This window comes from Bombina bombina, chromosome 5 (genome assembly GCF_027579735.1).
Source record: "Bombina bombina isolate aBomBom1 chromosome 5, aBomBom1.pri, whole genome shotgun sequence".
Taxonomy (NCBI): Eukaryota; Metazoa; Chordata; class Amphibia; order Anura; family Bombinatoridae; genus Bombina; species Bombina bombina.
This window is the reverse complement of record NC_069503.1, coordinates 1,076,563,554-1,076,582,744: the sequence shown is the minus strand read 5'-3', so window position 1 is coordinate 1,076,582,744 and position 19,191 is coordinate 1,076,563,554. Positions and strand designations below refer to the sequence as shown.

The 19,191-nt window shown below is 42.4% G+C and overlaps 1 protein-coding gene across 7 annotated transcripts in view; it reads left to right on the top strand.

Annotated features, from left to right (window-relative positions):
* The window catches only part of CYRIB (CYFIP related Rac1 interactor B), a 411,880-nt gene that overhangs the window by 308,095 nt on the left and 84,594 nt on the right, over nt 1–19,191 (top strand). For 2 of the 7 annotated variants that reach the window (XM_053715359.1, XM_053715358.1), the window contains exon 4: nt 9,293–9,351. The exons of the other annotated variants lie outside the window; for them this stretch is intronic. The gene's annotated coding sequence lies outside the window, so the exon portion shown is untranslated. The remainder of the gene's footprint in view (nt 1–9,292; nt 9,352–19,191) is intronic. 7 annotated transcript variants of the gene reach the window in all.

Below are 19,191 nucleotides of genomic sequence, written 5' to 3'. Positions count from 1 at the left end.
ATCCTGATACAGGCGTCAAGCTTTCAAATTGCCAAGTCTCATACAGAGATAGTTCTGGCATTTCTGAGGTCGCATGGGTGGAAAGTGAACGTGGAAAAAGAGTTCTCTATCACCACTCACAAGAGTCTCCTTCCTAAGGACTCTTATAGATTCTGTAGAGATGAAAATTTACCTGACGGAGTCAAGGTTATCAAAACTTCTAAATGCTTGCCGTGTCCTTCATTCCATTCCACGGCCGTCAGTGGCTCAGTGCATGGAAGTAATCGGCTTAATGGTAGCGGCAATGGACATAGTGCCATTTGCGTGCCTGCATCTCAGACCGCTGCAATTATGCATGCTAAGTCAGTGGAATGGGGATTACTCAGATTTGTCCCCTCTACTAAATCTGGATCAAGAGACCAGAGATTCTCTTCTCTGGTGGCTTTCTCGGGTCCATCTGTCCAAGGGTATGACCTTTCGCAGGCCAGATTGGACGATTGTAACAACAGATGCCAGCCTTCTAGGTTGGGGCGCAGTCTGGAACTCCCTGAAGGCTCGGGGATCGTGGACTCAGGAGGAGAAACTCCTCCCAATAAATATTCTGGAGTTAAGAGCAATATTCAATGCTCTTCTAACTTGGCCTCCGTTAGCAACACTGAGGTTCATCAGATTTCAGTCGGACAACATCACGAGTGTGGCTTACATCAACCATCAAGGGTGAACCTGGAGTTCCCTAGCGATGTTTGAAGTCTCAAAGATAATTCGCTGGGCAGAGTCTCACTCTTGCCACCTGTCAGCGATCCACATCCCAGGCTTAGAGAACTGGGAGGCGGATTTTCTAAGTCGTCAGACTTTTCATCCGGGGGAGTGGGAACTCCATCCGGAGGTGTTTGCTCAACTGGTCCATCGTTGGGGCAAACCAGAACTGGATCTCATGGCGTCTCGCCAGAACGCCAAGCTTCCTTGTTACGGATCCAGGTCCAGGGACCCGGGAGCAACGCTGATAGATGCTCTAGCAGCTCCTTGGTTCTTCAACCTGGCCTATGTGTTTTCACCGTTTCCTCTGCTCCCTCGACTGATTGCCAAAATCAAACAGGAGAGAGCATCAGTGATTCTGATAGTGCCTGCGTGGCCACGCAGGACCTGGTATGCAGACCTAGTGGACATGTCATCTCTTCCACCATGGACTCTGCCTCTGAGGCAGGACCTTCTAATACAAGGTGCTTTCAATCATCCAAATCTAATTTCTCTGAGACTGACTGCATGGAGATTGAACGCTTGATTCTATCAAGGCGTCGCTTCTACGAGTCAGTCATTGATACCTTAATACAGGCTCGGAAGCCTGTCACCAGGAAAATCTACCATAAGATATGGCGTAAATATCTTTAATGGTGTGAATCCAAGATTTACTCATGGAGTAAGGTTAGGATTCCTAGGATATTGTCCTTTCTCCAAGAGGGTTTGGACAAAGGCTTATCAGCTAGTTCTTTTAAAGGACAGATCTCTGCTCTGTCTATTCTTTTGCACAAGCGTCTGGCAGAAGTTCCAGACGTCCAGGCATTTTGTCAGGCTTTGGTTTGGATTAAGCCTGTGTTTAAAACTGTTGCTTCCCCGTGGAGCTTAAACTTGGTTCTTAAAGTTCTTCAGGGAGTTCAGTTTGAACCCCTTCATTCCATTGATATTAAACTTTTATCTTGGAAAGTTCTGTTTTTGATGGCTATTTCCTCGGCTCAAAGAGTCTCTGAGTTTTCTGCCTTACATTGTGATTCTCCTTATCTGATTTTTCATTCAGACAAGGTAGTTCTGCGTACCAAACCTGGGTTTTTACCTAAGGTGGTTTCTAACAGGAATATCAATCAAGAGATTGTTGTTCCATCATTGTTTCCTAATCCTTCTTCAAAGAAGGAACGTCTTTTGCATAATCTGGACGTAGTCCGTGCCTTGAAGTTTTACTTACAGGCTACTAAAGATTTTCGTCAAACATCTGCCCTGTTTGTCGTTTACTCTGGACAGAGGAGAGGTCAAAAAGCTTCGGCAACCTCTCTCTCCTTTTGGCTTCGGAGCATAATATGCTTAGCCTATGAGACTGCTGGACAGCAGCCCCCTGAAAGGATTACAGCTCATTCTACTAGAGCTGTGGCTTCCACCTGGGCCTTTAAAAATGAGGCCTCTGTTGAACAGATTTGCAAGGCTGCGACTTGGTCTTCGCTTCACACCTTTTCAAAATTTTACAAATTTGACACTTTTGCTTCTTCGGAGGCTGTTTTTGGGAGAAAGGTTCTACAGGCAGTGGTTCCTTCCGTTTAAGTTCCTGCCTTGTCCCTCCCATCATCCGTGTACTTTAGCTTTGGTATTGGTATCCCACAAGTAATGGACGATCCGTGGACTGGATACACTTAACAAGAGAAAACATAATTTATGCTTACCTGATAAATTTATTTCTCTTGTAGTGTATCCAGTCCACGGCCCGCCCTGTCCTTTTAAGGCAGGTCTAAATTTTAATTAAACTACAGTCACCACTGCACCCTATGGTTTCTACTTTCTCGGCTTGTTTCGGTCGAATGACTGGATATGGCAGTGAGGGGAGGAGCTATATAGCAGCTCTGTTGTGGGTGATCCTCTTGCAACTTCCTGTTGGGATGGAGAATATCCCACAAGTAATGGATGATCCGTGGACTGGATACACTACAAGAGAAATAAATTTATCAGGTAAGCATAAATTATGTTTTTTTTTACGAAAACACTCCCAGATGGGCTATATAAATCGATCCTCTTTCAACCTATAATACATGCTCAAGTTAGCACAGTGACGATATTGGTTATTGCAACCTGCACTAACAATAGGGCACTACTTGTAATCTAGCCCATAATTGGCATTTGTGTTTTCCCTATGTAATAAAGGCTTCACTTTCCCTTTTAACCCATTTGAAGGTTAAAGTTTAACGACAAAGGTGGGAGGCTGACTTTTTGAGTCATACGTCTTCAATCAGATTGTTTCCCGATGGGGCCTTCCGGGAAATAGACCTGATTGAGTCTCGACTCAGAGATACGGTTCTCGGTCAAGGGACCTTCATGCGGCAATAGTGGATGCTCTGGCGGTCCTATGGGGTTACAGCCTGATTTATCGCTTTCCCCCAATAGTGCTGCTTCCTCGAGTAATTGCAAGGATCAAGCAAGAGACAGTCATAAAGGCTTCACTTTCCCTTTAACCTATTTGAAGGTTAAAGGTTAATAAGGGAAGAAAGGGTGCTAACCTTAGAATAGTATTGCATTCTTCCCCCGCAACAAACTTTTATTTTGTTTACAATAAATGTAGCTGCTTTAGTTTGTTCTGCTCTGTAAACTTGTATTAGTTATTTGACAAGGTGTGAATGTAAAGCTATTTTATATTTCTTTCTAATGCTAGTAAGAGTCCTCAAAGGTCTATTCTTACCAATGGGAATTCAACACCTTACCACCAGGAGTAGGCAGAGACACCCCTACCTGAGCATTAAAATATCCCTTCCCTCCCAGTAGTTCTTTGTCTCGTCTTAGAGGTTGGCAGAGATTAGAGATGCTAAGCAAGATTTTGGATTTTACAGATTTACTCTCAATGGATATTTCCTTGAAGAGAGGGTTTGGGAGATATCATATTATACTGCTTTCAAAAGCCTATTGATCTTGCAGGGAAGTTCCCTAGCTTTCCCTATATACCAGTGGTGTATTTCTCCTTTGATCTGTCCATTCCTGTCATTGACATGGGACTTACATTTGGTATTTCTCTTCTGTTCACAGGACCTTGAAACAGCAAGACTTCTGATTACAGGTGAGTTCCTATGTTTTCCACTGATGCAGGCAAGTTGCATAATATCAGCAATGCAAATGTATACTGCTGCCCCATGGCTAGTGCCTATTGGGAGTGGATTGTCTCCCCTATTGGGTACATACTTTACATACAGAGGATACCTACAGGGATGTGCCTGTGCCTATCTTCCCAGGACATGGCCAGTGCCTTTATTCCCTGGGACTATGTGTGAGCGTATGTTTGGAACAGATATTTGTTTTACTATGGGAACTTAGTGTTGTTCTTGGCACACTTGGACTTAGCTCAGCCCGCTACACTGACTGGAGTAACGGAGTGCTTCACACTGCTGAGGTTGGTGTGAGCATCAGCACAAGCCTTTCTAAAGATATATGATGACCGTGAGCTCCATTGTTGCTATTCCTTGCGGCGGTTGGAGGGTTAAAGTTTTCCTGCGGCATAATTGTCTTCCTTGCACGAGCTCTGCCCCCCATTTCCTTTCATCCTGGGTGGCGCAGTTCAACAGCGTGAATGCAGCCGTCAGGAGGGGAGTCATGCCTACCAGAGCTTCTCAAGTCAGGGGAATTCCTTTTCCTAGGCTAGTTATTATTTCAAGCAGCTTTTTCTAGCTGAAGGTAGATTACTACCACTGTGAAGATATTGCATGGTGTTGTCTATAATGTTGCAACGGTTTGATCTACTTTTAATCTTAGATATACTCATTATATAGGATACCAAGATTAAGTGAGTTTGGGTATCATGGATTATATTGGGACAGCTACTACTTCTCCCAGTAAGGAGATTCCCGTAGCTTTTATTGCTCTGCAAATTACATACTGTGTGCCCTCCAGCGCAGCTCTGTGATACTTGCCTACTGTCTGTTCTTCAGTCTCATTTTTAGAGCATAGGTGTTCAGAATTCTCCCTTCTCAGTTTTCTCAGGCCCAGGAAGTCAGATCTAGCAGTCAGCCTTCTGCGGTGAACTCCCTTTAAATGAAAGGGCTATGGTCCCTCAGAGTAACTCCTCTTTCTTACCATCTGATTTTGCTGCTCAACTGCAGTCTGCGGTTTTGGCTGCGTTGGGAACTTTGCCATCATCTGGCAAATGTAAAAGAAAGACGAAACATTGTTTGTCTGAATTTAAATAGAGTGATTTTATCAGACCCTCCAATTCTAATCTTTTCCAAGCCTCTTGCAATGGTTTATCATCATCTACTTCAGAGGGTGAACTTTACTCCTTAGATTCACCTTTCAAGACTGATAAGGATGGTGAGGATTTACCTGTTAGATTTAAGATGGAACATCTTAGATACCTACTCAAAGAGGTCCTACATACTTTGGAAGTGTTTGAATCCAAACCTTCTTTGGACAAGCCTGTTCAGAAATATATATAATATTTAAACCTAAGGCACGGACTCCGGATGTGTTTCCAGTTCCTTCTCTGATTTTGGATATTATTACAAAGGAATGGGAGAAGCCTGAAGTATCTCTCTCCTTCTTTTAAAAGAAGTTTCCCTGTCCCTAGTTCCCTTTTTAGAAAGATGGAATTTGGTACCTAAGGTTGACTAAGCCATTTCCACTCTGGTTAAGTGAACTACCATTCCCTTGGAGGATATCACTTCCTTCAAAGATTTGATGGATAGGAAGCTTGAGGGTTCCCTAAGAAGATCCTTCCTACAGTCTCTTTTTTTTTCCAGCCAGCTGTTAATAGCGCAGCTGTGGCTGATGCTGCAGATTTTTGGTGCGCCTCTTTAGCTGAATTGGTGACTGTCGAGTCTTCACTGGAAGAGATCCAGGATCATATTCAAGCTCTTAAAACTGCTAATTTATTTGTGATGCTATTATTTACTTCTTTTAAAAGAATGTTCCCTGTCCCTAGTTCCCTTTTTAGAATGATGGAATTCGGTACCTAAGGTTGACTAAGCCATTTCCACTCTGGTTAAGTGAACTACCATTCCCTTGGAGGATATCACTTACTTCAAAGATCCGATGGATAGGAAGCTTGAGGGTTCCCTAAGAAGATCCTTCGTACAGTCTTTTTTTTCAGCTAGCTGTTAGTAGCGCAGCTGTGGCTAATGATGCAGCTTTTTGGTGCGCCTCTTTAGCTGAATTGGTGACTGTCGAGTCTTCACTGGAAGAGATCCAGGATCGTATTCAAGCTCTTAAAACTGCTAATTTATTTGTGATGCTATTATTTACTTAGTTTGCATCAACACCAAGAATGTAGGCCTTGCTGTCCTAGCCAGACAAGCTCTCTGGTTGAAATCATGGTCAGCCGATATGGGTTCAAAGTCTAGGCTTCTATCTTTGGCATTCAAGGGAAAGACCTTGTTTGATCCTGGTGTGGATGCAATTATTTCTACTGTCACAGATGGGAAAGGAGCTTTCCTTCCACAGGACAAAAAGATTAGACATAAGGGCAGATTTATTGGTCATTTTCGTTCCTTTTGTCAGAATAAGTGAGAGGATTTCTTCTAACAAGCCGGAATCACCAAAGGGTATTTGGAAGCTGAATCATGTGTGGAGTTTTCTCCGGTAGGGGGCACATGTGAAATAATCATCTGAAGGGTGAGAGCAGGTTATAGTAACCATGGTTACTGATCAGATTATTTCACCATTGGTCTAGTTTAAGATATAATGAATAACTGGCCTGTTAAGGGTCCTGAGGACTGGAGTTTAGAAACACTGCTCTAAGGAAAGGTAGTTACATAATTTGGATGTGGTTAGGGCTTTAAAGTTCTATCTTCATGCTGCTAAGAAACTTTGACGATTCTATTTGTTATATATTTTATTTTTTTGGCAAGCGCAGGGGTCAGAAGGCCATTGCCATTTTCTTTGTCTTCTTGGGTGAGGAATCTAATTCGAATGGCTTATATTGAAGCAGGTCACCAACTTCCAACCTGTATCGCTGCTAATTCTTCTCAAGCAGTCTCTAATTCCTGTGCCTTCAAACATGAGGCTTGGGTTGAACAGATTTGTAAGGTTGCCGCTTGGTCTTCCTTACATACCTTAACTAAGTTTTACAAATTTGTTGTGTTTGATATGCTGAGTCATGTTTCATCAGAAAACTCCTTAAGGTGGTGGTGGTGGTGTCAACTGCCTAATGTAACGGCCCTGCCCTTCAATTCTTTGTGAACTCCACAGCTTGGGTATAGTTTCCCATTTGTAAGAATAGACCTTCATAGACTCTCACTACCATTAGAAAGAAAACAAAAAAATGTGTTACCTGATGATAAATTATTTTCTTATTGGTAGGGAGAGTCCATGAATCCACCCCCTTTTTTTTCTTGAAATGTGTGGCAGTTCCAATGTTGCACCTCTTACCCCTTTAAACTCACTTGCTTTCCCTATCCTCGGATGTGAACTACTGGGAGGGAAGGGGAAGTGGGAGGGATATTTGAATGCTCTGGTAGGGGTGTGTCTGCCTCCTCCTGGTGGCCAGGTGTTGAATTCTCATTTGTAAGAATAGACCTTTGTGGGTGGACTCTCACTACCAAGAAATAAATTAATTTATCAGGTAAGAATAATTTAAATTTTTCTCATAAAGTATTTTAATAAAAACAGATGTTTTAAAAGATTAAACAATCCATCCATATTTTAGGAAAATCAATACATTGCGTTTTCTCTAAAGGGATATGGAACCCCAAAATTCCAATTTACTTCTGTTTTCAGATTTGCTTTGTTCACACGATATTCTTTGTTGAAGAGATACCTAGATAGGAATCTAGGGCACTACATGGCTGGAATAGTGCTGCAATCTAGTGCTCTTGCAAATGGAAAGCATTCTTGCAAAACTGATGCAAGCTCCTGCGCTTATTTATCTGCTTTCAACAAAAGATGCTCAAGATCAAAGAATAAATTGATAATAGAAGTAAATTAGTTGTTTAAAATGGTATGCTCGATCTGAATCATAAAAGAAAACTTTTGAGTTTCATTTCCCTTTAAATTCTCATAAAGGAAATAACAAACATTGCAAAACTTTAGGTGTCTGAAAACTCCCACAAACTTTGTTACCGGTTTTATCCTTGAGTTATAACAGACTTGCACCAGAATCACCCAAGTACTAACCTTGACTGGTACTTGGGAAGGAGAATTTTCAAATGCCAAACATTATTGCGCTAATGTTGTTCCTTTGTGATATTAAAGGGACAGTCCAGTCCAAAATAAACTTACATGATTCAGATAGGGCATGTCATTTTAAACAACTTTCCTATTTATTTTCATCACTAATTTTGCTTTGTTCCCTTGGTATTCTTAGTTGAAAGCTAAACCTAGGAGGTTCATATGATAATTTCTTAGACCTTGAAGGCCGCCTCTAATCTGAAAGCATTTTGTCAGTTTTTCACCACTAGAGCGCGTTAGTTCATGTGTTTCATATAGATAACATTGAGCTCATGCACGTGAAGTTACCCTGGAGTGAGTACTGATTGGCTAAAAAGCAAGTCTCTCAAAAGAACTGAAATAAGAGGGCAGTCTGCAGAAGCTTAGATACAAGGTAATCACAGAGGTAAAACGTATATTATTAGAACTGTGTTGGTTATGCAAAACTGGGAAATGGGTAATAAAGGGATTATCTACTTTTTAAAACAACAAAAATTCTGGTGTTGACTGTCCCTTTAAACACCTCATGCTTTTGTGTAAAATATGTGGTTTGTCCCATTCTCCCTATAGATGCTGCAAATTCCCTAAACCAGCTATTTGATTTGAGGATTTGCAGGTTACAGAATTAGCTTTTTGACCTCTTTATGGAGTATGAGGCAAAACACGATTTTACACAAAAGCAAGACATGTTTAATGTCCTTTGAACAAAATAAAAAAAAAAGTAATGGGCTGCTTTGGCTGAAACATCAGATGACTTTCTAACCTTTTCATCAAGGTGAATTCACTAGCCATTAAAGGGATATGAAATCCCCCAAAAAAATCTTTGATGGATCAGGTAGAATCAAATTTACTCCTATTATTAAATTTTTCTTTGTTCTCTTGGTATCTTTACGTGAAAAAGCAGAAATGTAAGCTTAGGAGCCGGGCCAGTTTTGGTTTAGCACCCTAAGTAAAAATGGACCGACTCCTAAGCTTACTACATCCCTGCTTTTCAAATAAAGATATAAGAGAACAAAGATAAATTGATAATAGGAGTAATTAGAAAGATGCTCAAAATTGCATGCTCTATCTGAATCATGAAATAAAACATTTGGGTTTTATATCCCTTTAAGGTTGGATTAAATTATGATTTTCTACTTGCACATTTTTAGAATAATTACAGGTTATTTTTCCAGTTATATCAGAGAATTACTAAATTAGTTATATACCATTAGAAATACATGGATAATTATGAAAGTATTGGGAGGCGAGCTATCTCCAGTTTAATTGGTTAATCATTCGTATTTGATCAACTTTTCAGTTGTACTTTATTGAAAGGAGAAAAATAATAATTACCTTAATATTAATTTAAATAGTTTTATTTAACTAAAAGCAATAACATTATAGGTTTCAATTATATTTGTAATGCTTGCCCCTTCTGTTTTACACTTAGGTTCTTGTGCAGATCTCTTCCAAGCTGAACAATTATATTCATTGAGCTTCTGAAGCTTAGTAAGTGGCTGCTTCTGTGTACGTAGAATTGCAGGGAAACAATGAGATGAAAGGGACAGTAAAAAAGTCAAAATTAAAGATTCATGCTTTAGATAGAACATGCCGTTTAAACAATTTTCCAATGTACTTCTATGATCTAATTTACTTTGTTCCCTTGGTATCCTTTGTTGAAATGCATACCTATGTATGCTCAGGAGCAGCAATGCATTGGTGGCTGTACGTTTTCCTCTTGTCATTGGCTCACCTCTGAGTAATGCATTGCTGCTAAAACAAGATACCAAGATAATGAAGCAAATTTGTTAATATAAATAAATCTGAAATTTGTTTAGCATTGTATGCTCTATCTGAATCATAAATTAGCGCTGCGGAATCTGTTGGCGCTCTACAAATAACCAATATTAATAATAATAAAAGAAAAATGTTGGGTTAATGTCCTTTTAACCCCATAACGACTGACAAAGTACCCTGTATGTCTCTGTTTGGTTTTCTATGTTGAGGTTTAATAGTGCAGCCTAAAACCCCTTAAAGGACCAGTCAACACAGTAGATTTAAATAATCAACAAATGAAAGATAACAAGACAATGCCATCAGCCAATCACAAATGCATACACGTACCATGTGACGGTCATCAGCCATTCACAAATGCATACACACTTATTGTTGCACATGCTCAGTATGACCTGGTGACTCAAAAAGTCTAAATATAAAAATACTGTGCACATTTTTTTAATGGAAGTAAATTAGAAAGATGTTTAAAATGGCATGCTCTATCTGAATAATGAAAGTTTAATTTTGATTGAGTGTCCCTTTAAGTACATGCAACGTACAGTGTACATAGATCCTGGTTTTTAAGGTTTATTTTTTTACTTTTTTGATGTGATGAAAAAGCATGTTATTCCTGCAGACACAAAGTCGCAGCTTTAGGAACTACAAAACCAAGAATATGGTAACAAAAAATTCCAAAATAATCTTAGACACCTCTGGGAGAGCACGTCATTGTGAATGGATTAATGAAATTAATTTTGATTAAAAAAAATATGCTTACCTGATAAATTAATTTCTTTCATGGTGGTGAGAGTTCACAAGGCATTACTCCTAAGATTTAGTGAAGGCAAAGATACTCAAAACCCAATACTACTTAATCCCTACCAAATCTCTGGTATGCCAGTCTGACATATAGCCAAGCAAGGAGGAGAAGAAAGGAAAGAACAAAGCAGTGAAAATGAAGTGCAAACTAGAACTTCCACCAGAATTTTTTTTTACATAAAATTATTGAAAATATGGGTGTGTCTTGTGGACTCACTACTATGGAAAAGAATGACTTTATCAGGTAAGAATACATTTAGTTTTCTTTCATAAGGTAGTGAGAGCCCCACAAGCCATTACTTTTGTGAACTAATGCCCAAGCTGTGGAGTCCACAAGTACTTTGGACAGAACAAAAAAAAATTGAAATGCAGGTACCCAATTTCCAGATACTGCTGCCTGAAGGACTTTCCTACCAAAAGCCACTTCAGAAGAAGCAAGTGGTGGAATTTAGTAAAGATATGTAAGGATGACCATATTGATGCCTTGCAAAATTGTGACATAGAATCTCGTTCTTGAATGCCCAGGAAGTTAAAAACTGATCTAGTAAAATGGGCTGTGATACAATTTGGGGGAGACTTTCCTGCCTTCATCGAAGAATCAAAATTTTTATCCAAGCAGTTAAAGTAACAGCTGTGGCCTTCTGGCCTTTGCGTGGACCCAAGAAATGAAAAACTAGAGTACTGTCTTAAATCCTTTGTAGCCTATAAGAAGAATTTAAATTCTCTCACTACAACTAAATGATATAGAAGGCTTTCTTTTAAATGTTGTGGAATAAGATAAAGAGAATGAACTACAGTCTCCTGATTGATGTTGTCTTAAACTACTTTTGGTAAAAAAATCAAATTTAGTCTTTAAAACAGTCTTATCCTGATGGAAAAATAAGATGGAGGGTTGCAGGATAGAGCAGACAATTCAGAAACTCTTCTGGCAGAAGGTGTTGCCAAAAGAAACAAGACCTTCCAAGACAGAAGCTGAATGTCTCAATTATATGTCAGGAGTGATGCTACTACCCTGTCACACTTAAAAGGCTGTGTTCCTGTTCCACGGCATAGATTCTGGTAAGATCGTTTCATTTATACACATATGATAACGCAAGAAGACAGGGTCACAGTGTCTCTCCTTTTAACTGTATAGAATCAAGGGTTAATATCCTCCGAAAGGGGGCTATTGAACAGGGGGGATTTATCCATAATATTCTTTGTGTTTAATGCTGCGACATGTGTGAGATGAGGCTCTGTCAATGTGTGAATAGTCGGTTTTCAACGCAGCCTTTTTTTGGAGCGTTTTTCTCTTTAGTGTAGGGGAGGTCCTGCATGGCACTCCATGTGACCAGGTGTGGCCTCTTTAACTTCCTCTTTCTTGACCGGCCGTTGTAGGAAACAAAGCGGTTTCTCTGTGGGCAAGGTCATAGGAGGTGGTGAGTGCCCCAATTGGGGTATAAAGGTGCCATTTAATTTCTATATAGTCCGTATCAAAGGTACAAGCTATGGAGGACTCTGATATGCTATAGGGTACTCCCTCTTTAACAAAATCTAATAACTGTGTCTATTTTGAGGAGGTTCTGGATGATCTGCCTGCTCAACTTTGTTCCACATGCTTTAATATTGAAATATTTAAAAAGAATAAGATATTTAGTACAACTGAGCTGTCCACCTCTGAGGGTTCTCCTTCCTGCGAGGTGCGTTCCCTACATTAATCTCCGATTGCACATGCAGCTCCCCAGGGCACTACTAATCCTCCCGTGGGAGGAGCCCTTTGGCCGCCAGATTTCGCAGATCAGTTACAAATGGCGGTTTCTGCGGCCTTCAATGCCTTGCCACGCCCTGCTAAGCGAAAGGTGATACATAGCTATCCATCCCAGGGGTCATCTACTCCGTTGGATGTCTCTGACAGATTATCCACTGATGAATACGACTCTTTCTGGGTCGGAATCGGTGACATCTTGACCTCCGACTGCGGAGGAGCCAGACTTTAAATTTAAGATGGAACATTTGTGCTTTCTGCTGAAAGAGGTGCTTGCTACGTTAGAGGTTCCTGAACCGAAACTGCCGGAGGAACCTTCAATCCCCGTTAAGAAGGCTAATATTATTAAGAACGAATGGGAGAATTTTGGCTCGTCTTTTTCCCTATCTACTACTTTTAAAAAACTGTTCCCCCGTTCCGGACTCAAAGCTTGAGCTTTGGGGGCCATTCCTAAGGTGGATGCTGCAATCTCCACGCTCGCTAAGCGAACAACTATCCTGCTCGAAAATAGCGCTTTGTTTAAGGAGCCCATGGATAATAAATTGGAGTCCATGTTGAGAAAGATGTTTCAGCTCACAGGTTCGTTTTTCAACCGGCAGCGGCAGTCGCTGTGGTGGCTGGAGCTGCTACCTACTGGTGTGATGCTCTGCCAGCTATGGTCGAGGTGGAGACTCCCCTCGAGGAGGTACAGGTTCGAATTAAGGTCTTAAGGGTAGCTAATTCATTAATCTGTGATGCAAATATGCAGGTTGTTCGCCTGAATGCCAAGACATCAGGTTTTTCTGTTCTACCCCGTAGGGCTAGAACCGTCTAGATTTATATCCCTCCCGTTTCAGGGGAAAGTTCTTTTTGGTCCAGGCCTAGACTCTATCATATCCACAGTCACAGGTGGCAAGGGTGCTTTCCTACTGCAGGATAAGAAGAATAAGCATAATGGGTCTACTTTTCGTCCCTTTTGTTCGGACAAGTCCCAACGCCAGTAGCCTGCCGCGAAAACCGAGCAGTCCAAGGGATCTTGGAAGCCAGCTCAATCTTGGAACAAAGCCAAACAGAGCAAGAAGCCCGCCGAGACAAAATCGGCATGAAGGGGCGGCCCCCGATCCGTCTCTGGATCGCGTAGGGGGCAGATTATCTCTTTTCGCAGAGGCTTGGATAAGAGACGTTCAGGACCCTTGGGTTCTGGAGGTCATCGCCCAGGGTTACTGGATAGGATTCAAGACTCATCCGCCCAGAGGCAGATTCCTCCTGTCAAACCTATCATCAAGACCAGAGAAGAGAGACGCCTTTCTAGAGTGTGTGAGGGATCTCTCCTCTCTCGGAGTAATCGTTCCAGTCCCTCTACCAGAAAGAGGTCTTGGTTATTATTCAAACCTTTTTGTGGTCCCAAAGGAGGGGGCACGTTTCACCCGATTCTAAACCTAAAGTGCCTAAACAAGTTTCTGTCGGTCCCCTCATTCAAGATGGAGATGATCAGGTTGATTCTGCTCCTAGTTCAAGAGGGACAGTTCATGACTACAATTTTACTGTCTGTTTACTTAACTTATCTCACCCTGACCAAACCAGAATCTAACATTCCAAATGACTTTTCAAATTGTCTTTGATTAGCAATCAACTACATTTAGTGGACTTAGCTGACTGCCCTGTCGGTATATATTTCACACTAGTTTGGGAGGTGCATTGCACAGGGGGTGCATTTACTTACCTATTCCTAAACACTCTCCCCCTTGCACTTCAGTCCAAAAACAATCTCATTACTGAAAATCTGCTTCTCATCTCATGCTCATACTACTGCTGTGTCTGAAGCAGAGAGCCAGGTTTCTGTAAGAGCCAGAAGGTTAAGAGAGTGGGAGATAAATAGATCATGGATAGAAGTGAGCTTTTTGCAAACAGAGCGAGAGTTCCAGAGTGCACAAGTGAAGGGGGAGGTGGTTTTAGATGCAAGAGAAATGAAATTAAAGGGACACTGAACCCAATTTTTTTCTTTCTAGATTCAGCTAGAGCATGCAATTTTAAGCAACTTTCTAATTTACTCCTATTTATCAAATTGTCTTCATTCTCTTGGTATGTTTATTTGAAAAGCAATTATGTAAGTTTAGATGCCGGCCCATTATTGGTGAACAACCTGGGTTGTCCTTGCTGATTGGACAGCACCAATAAGCAAGTGCTGTCCATGGTACTGAACCAAAAATTTGCTGACTGCTTATCTTAGATGCCTTCTTTTTCAAATAAAGATAGCAAGAGAACGAAGAAAATTTCATAATAGGAGTAAATTAGAAAGTTGCTTAAAATTGCATGCTCTATCTGAATCATGAAAGAAAAAAATTTGGTTCAGTGTCCCTTTCATTTCATTTCTCTTGCATCTAAAACCACCTCCCCCTTCACTTGTGCACTCTGGAACTCTCGCTCTGTTTGCAAAAAGCTCACTTCTATCCATGATCTATTTATCTCCCACTCTCTTAACCTTCTGGCTCTTACAGAAACCTGGCTCTCTGCTTCAGACACAGCAGCCACTGCTGCACTATCACATGGGGGTCTCCATTTCAGCCACACTGTTAGGTCTGGCAAAAGACAAGGAGGTGGTGTTGGTATTTTACTTTCCTCTCGATGCACCTTTCAACAAATACAGCACTTCTCTCTAACATTTTCTTCATTTGAAGCACACATTAGTTTATTCTCTCCCCTCTCTATAGGTGTTGCAGTCATATACTGCCCCCCTGGCTCCCCAACTCAATTTTTAGATCACTTTGCTGCCTGGCTTCCTTATTTCCTTTCCTCAGACACCCCTGCCCTCATTCTTGGCGACTTCAACATCCCTCTTGACAATCCCACTGCCTCCTCTGCAAAACAACTTTTTCAACTCACTTCCTCTTTCGGCCTGTCACAATGGACTGACTCTCCCACTCACAAAGATGGTCATTCCCTTGATCTGATTTTCACCTATCTATGTACTATCTCAAATTTCACAAACTCCCCTTTTCCTCTTTCTGACCATCACTTCCCTACCTACAACTCCCCCTCCCTCTACCCCTCACACCAGACTTCACAGAAGCACTAAGTCATTAGATCTGCAACAGCTCGCTAGCTCTCTCAAACCTCTCCTCTCATCCATCACCTCCTTTTCCTGCCCTGACCAATCTATCTGCCATTATAACTCCACCCTTATATCGGTCATTGACAATCTGGCCCCTCCAACCATACCTCAGAAAACACTCTCATCCTCAGCCCTGACATACTCCTCTGACACGGTACCTACGCAGATGTTCCCGTACTGCTGAGCGACACTGGAGGAAATCTCGGAGTTCCTTTCTTCACTACAAGTTCATCCTGAACGCCTACTATTCTTCCCTTAATCTTTATATGCAACAATACTTCTCAAATCTCATCTCTACTCTTTCCTCTAACCCAAAACGTCTGTTTTCCACATTCAATACTCTTCTCCGCCCACCCCTACCTCCTAATACAACTTCTCTCTCAGCTCAAGATTTTGCCAGCCACTTCAATAACAAAATTGACTCCATCAGAAGTGAAATCAGCTCTCAACATACTACCAATCTCCCACCCCCTCAAAAGCTCAGAATCATCCAAAACCCAAATATCCAAAAATTAAAACTGTTAATGAGGACAAAGTTTCTGCCCTTATACTGTCCTCCCACCTCACTACCTGTCCCCTTGACCCAATACCCTCACAGCTACTCTCCTCCCTCTCTTCTACCCTCACCCCCATACTCACACACATTTTCAACCTCTCCCTCAGCACTGGTATATTTCCCTCATCTCTAAAACATGCACTGGTCACACCTATCCTCAAAAAAACCTTCCCTTGATCCAACCTCCCCATCCAACTACCGCCCTATTTCCCTTCTCCCTCTTACCTCAAAGCTCCTCGAAAAGCTAGTATATGCACGTCTATCCCATTTCCTTACACTAAACTCTCTTCTTGACCCACTGCAATCTGGATTTCATCCCCATCACTCTTCAGAGACATCAATTGTCAAGGTTACCACTTACCTACTTACAGCAAAATCCAAAGACCACCTCTCTGCTTATCCTCCTTGACCTGTCTGCAGCCTTTGACACTGTTGGCCATCAACTTTTGCTCCAAACCCTCCAATCCTTCGGCATCTGCGACACAGCTCTCTCATGGTTCTCTTACTATCTGACTAACCGTACATTTAGTGTAGCCTTCTCTGGAGCATCCTCTGCCCCGTTACCACTTTCTGTTGGGGTACCTCAGGGCTCTGTCCTCGGTCCCCTTCTCTTTTCAATCTATACGTCATCATTAGGTTCCTTAATAAAGTCCAATGGGTTTCAATATAATTTGTATGCCGATGACCCAAATCTACCTCTCTGCACCAGACCTACCTCCTTTTTTAGTAACCCGTGTCACTAACTGTCTTTCTCTTATCTCATCTTGGATGTCCTCTCACTACCTTAAGCTAAATCTCTCCAAAACTGAACTCCTTATTTTTCCCCCTTCTTCCAATATATCCACCCCAAATTTTCTATAACTGTTGATAATTCCATCATTACCCCGCATGCCCGATGTCTTGGGGTCACACCTGACTCAGACCTTTCCTTCACTCCTCACATTCAGTCCTTGGCTAAAGCCTGCCGCTTCCACCTTAAAAACATCTCTAAAATTAGACATTTCCTTCCACAAATACAACTAAGATTTTAATCCACTCTCTCATCCTTTCCCGCCTCGACTACTGCAACTCCGTCCTCTCTGGTCTACCTAGGTGCCGCATAGCTCCTTTACAATCCAATATGAATGCCTCTGCCAGGCTTCCGTACACATTGCTCTTCATCAGCTGCACCTCTCTGCCAATACCTTTAGTGGCTTCCTCTTGCCTCTAGGATTAAACACAAAATCCTCACTCTGACATACAAAGCCCTCAACTGCACTGCTCCCCCCTACATTTCAGAACTTGTCTCCAGATACTCTCCCTCCCGTCCCCTTCGATCTGCTCACAATCTCCTCCTCCTCTCCTCCTCTCTTGTTACTTCCTCACATTCCAGTTTACAGGACTTCTCCAGACTGGCCCCCATCTTGTGGAACTCCCTGCCTCGCTCCACAAGACTCTCCCCTAGTTTTAACAGCTTCAAGCACTCCCTAAAGACTCTACTATTCAGGGATGCATATAACCTTTCCTAACCTTTGCTAACCTTTCCTAACTCAGTTGCTTTCCCCTTGAACCCCTTAGAATTTAAGCCTATGAGCCCAGCTGTTTGCAGATCGCCTTCATAAGAGCCGACTATAACAGTGAAACTCTCGGCAGGGCCCTCTACCCATTTGGTCCCTACAAAAGTTATCCTGTATACCGACTATGTTTGCAGCGCTGCGGAATCTGTTCGCGCTCTACAAATACCTGATGATAATCATAATAATACAATAGATTTGAAGGATACTTACCTTCACGTGCAAATCCACAAGGATCACTTCAGGTTCCTAAGATTTGCATTTCTGGACCAACGCTTCCAGTTTGTGGCCCTACTGTTCAGTCTGGCGACTGCCCCAAGATTCTTTATGTAGGTTCTGGGAGCGCTGCTCGCGGTGGCGAGAGCCAGAATTATTGCAGTGGCTCCATATCTGGACGACATCCTGGTCCAGGCTCCGTCCTGCAATCTCGCGGAGGACCATTCGAGGGCTCTTTTTCTTCTCGTTTGATCTCATGGATGGAAGATAAACGTAGGAAAGAGTTCCCTGGTTCCCAGCAACAGAGTGGAATTCCTGGGTACGATAATAGATTCCATATCCATGAAGATATTCCTGACAGATCAGAGACATTGCAAGATTACGTCCAGCTGTCTTGCCCTTCAGACCTCCTCAAGAACATCTGTGGCCAGGTGTATGTAGGTGATTGTGCTCATGGTATCCAGCATAGATGTCATTCCATATGCCAGGTTCCATCTCCTACCTCTTCAGTTGTGCATGTTGAGACAATGGAACAGCGATCACTCAGATCTATCCCAACAGAGCTCTCTGGGCAAGGAAGGTGCAGGGCAGGTGGACTCGAGAGGAATCTATTCTACCGATCAATATTCTGGAACTTCGAGCGATATTAAACGATCTGAGGTCTTGCCCCCCCCCCCCCCCCCCCCGGGGTTGTTCCGATTCATCAGATTCCAGTCGGACAACATTACCTCGGTGGCTTACATCAACCATCGGGGGAACAAGAAGCTCCCTAGCCATGAGGGAAGTATCTTGGATTCTGGAATGGGTGGAGACCCACAACTGTTCGCTTTCAGCGATCCACATTCCAGGTGTGGACAACTGGGAAGCGGATTTTCTCAGCAGACAATCATTTCATCCAGGGGAATGATCTCTCCATCCCGAGGTGTTCACGGAGATCTGCAACAGAGATAGATCTCATGGCGTCCAGACTCAACTTCAAGCTACCCAGATATGGGTCATGGTCCAGGGATCCCAAGGCAGAATTGATAGATGCCTTAGCGATGCCTTGGGAGTTCAACCCAATCTTAATTTTTCCACCGTTGCCACTTCTACCTTGAGTAGTGGCCCACATCAAGCAGGAGCAAGTTTCGGCTATTCTGATTGCTCCGTCATGGCCGCGGAGGACGTGGTTTGCGGATCTGGTGGGGATGTCATTGTCCCCTCCATGGAGGTTACCTTGTCATAGAGATCTGCTGGTTCAGGGTCTCTTTCTATACCAAAATCTCGATTCTCTGAGGCTGACTACGTGGAGATTGAACGCCTAGTCCTAGCCAAGAGAGGATTTTCCGAGCGAGTGATTGATACTCTCATTCAAGCCAGGAAGCCGGTCACTCGTCACATCTATCATAAGGTGTGGAGGACCTACTTGTCCTGGTGTGAGGAATGTGGATATCCCTGGCATAAGGTTATGGTATCCAGGATTCTGTTCTTTCTCCAGGATGGTTTGGATAAGGGTCTTGCCGCCAGTTCCTTAAAGGGATAGATTTCGGGTTAATCTGTACTGTTACACAAGAAGATTGCGGAGCATCCTGATATTCAGTCCTTGGTTCAGACT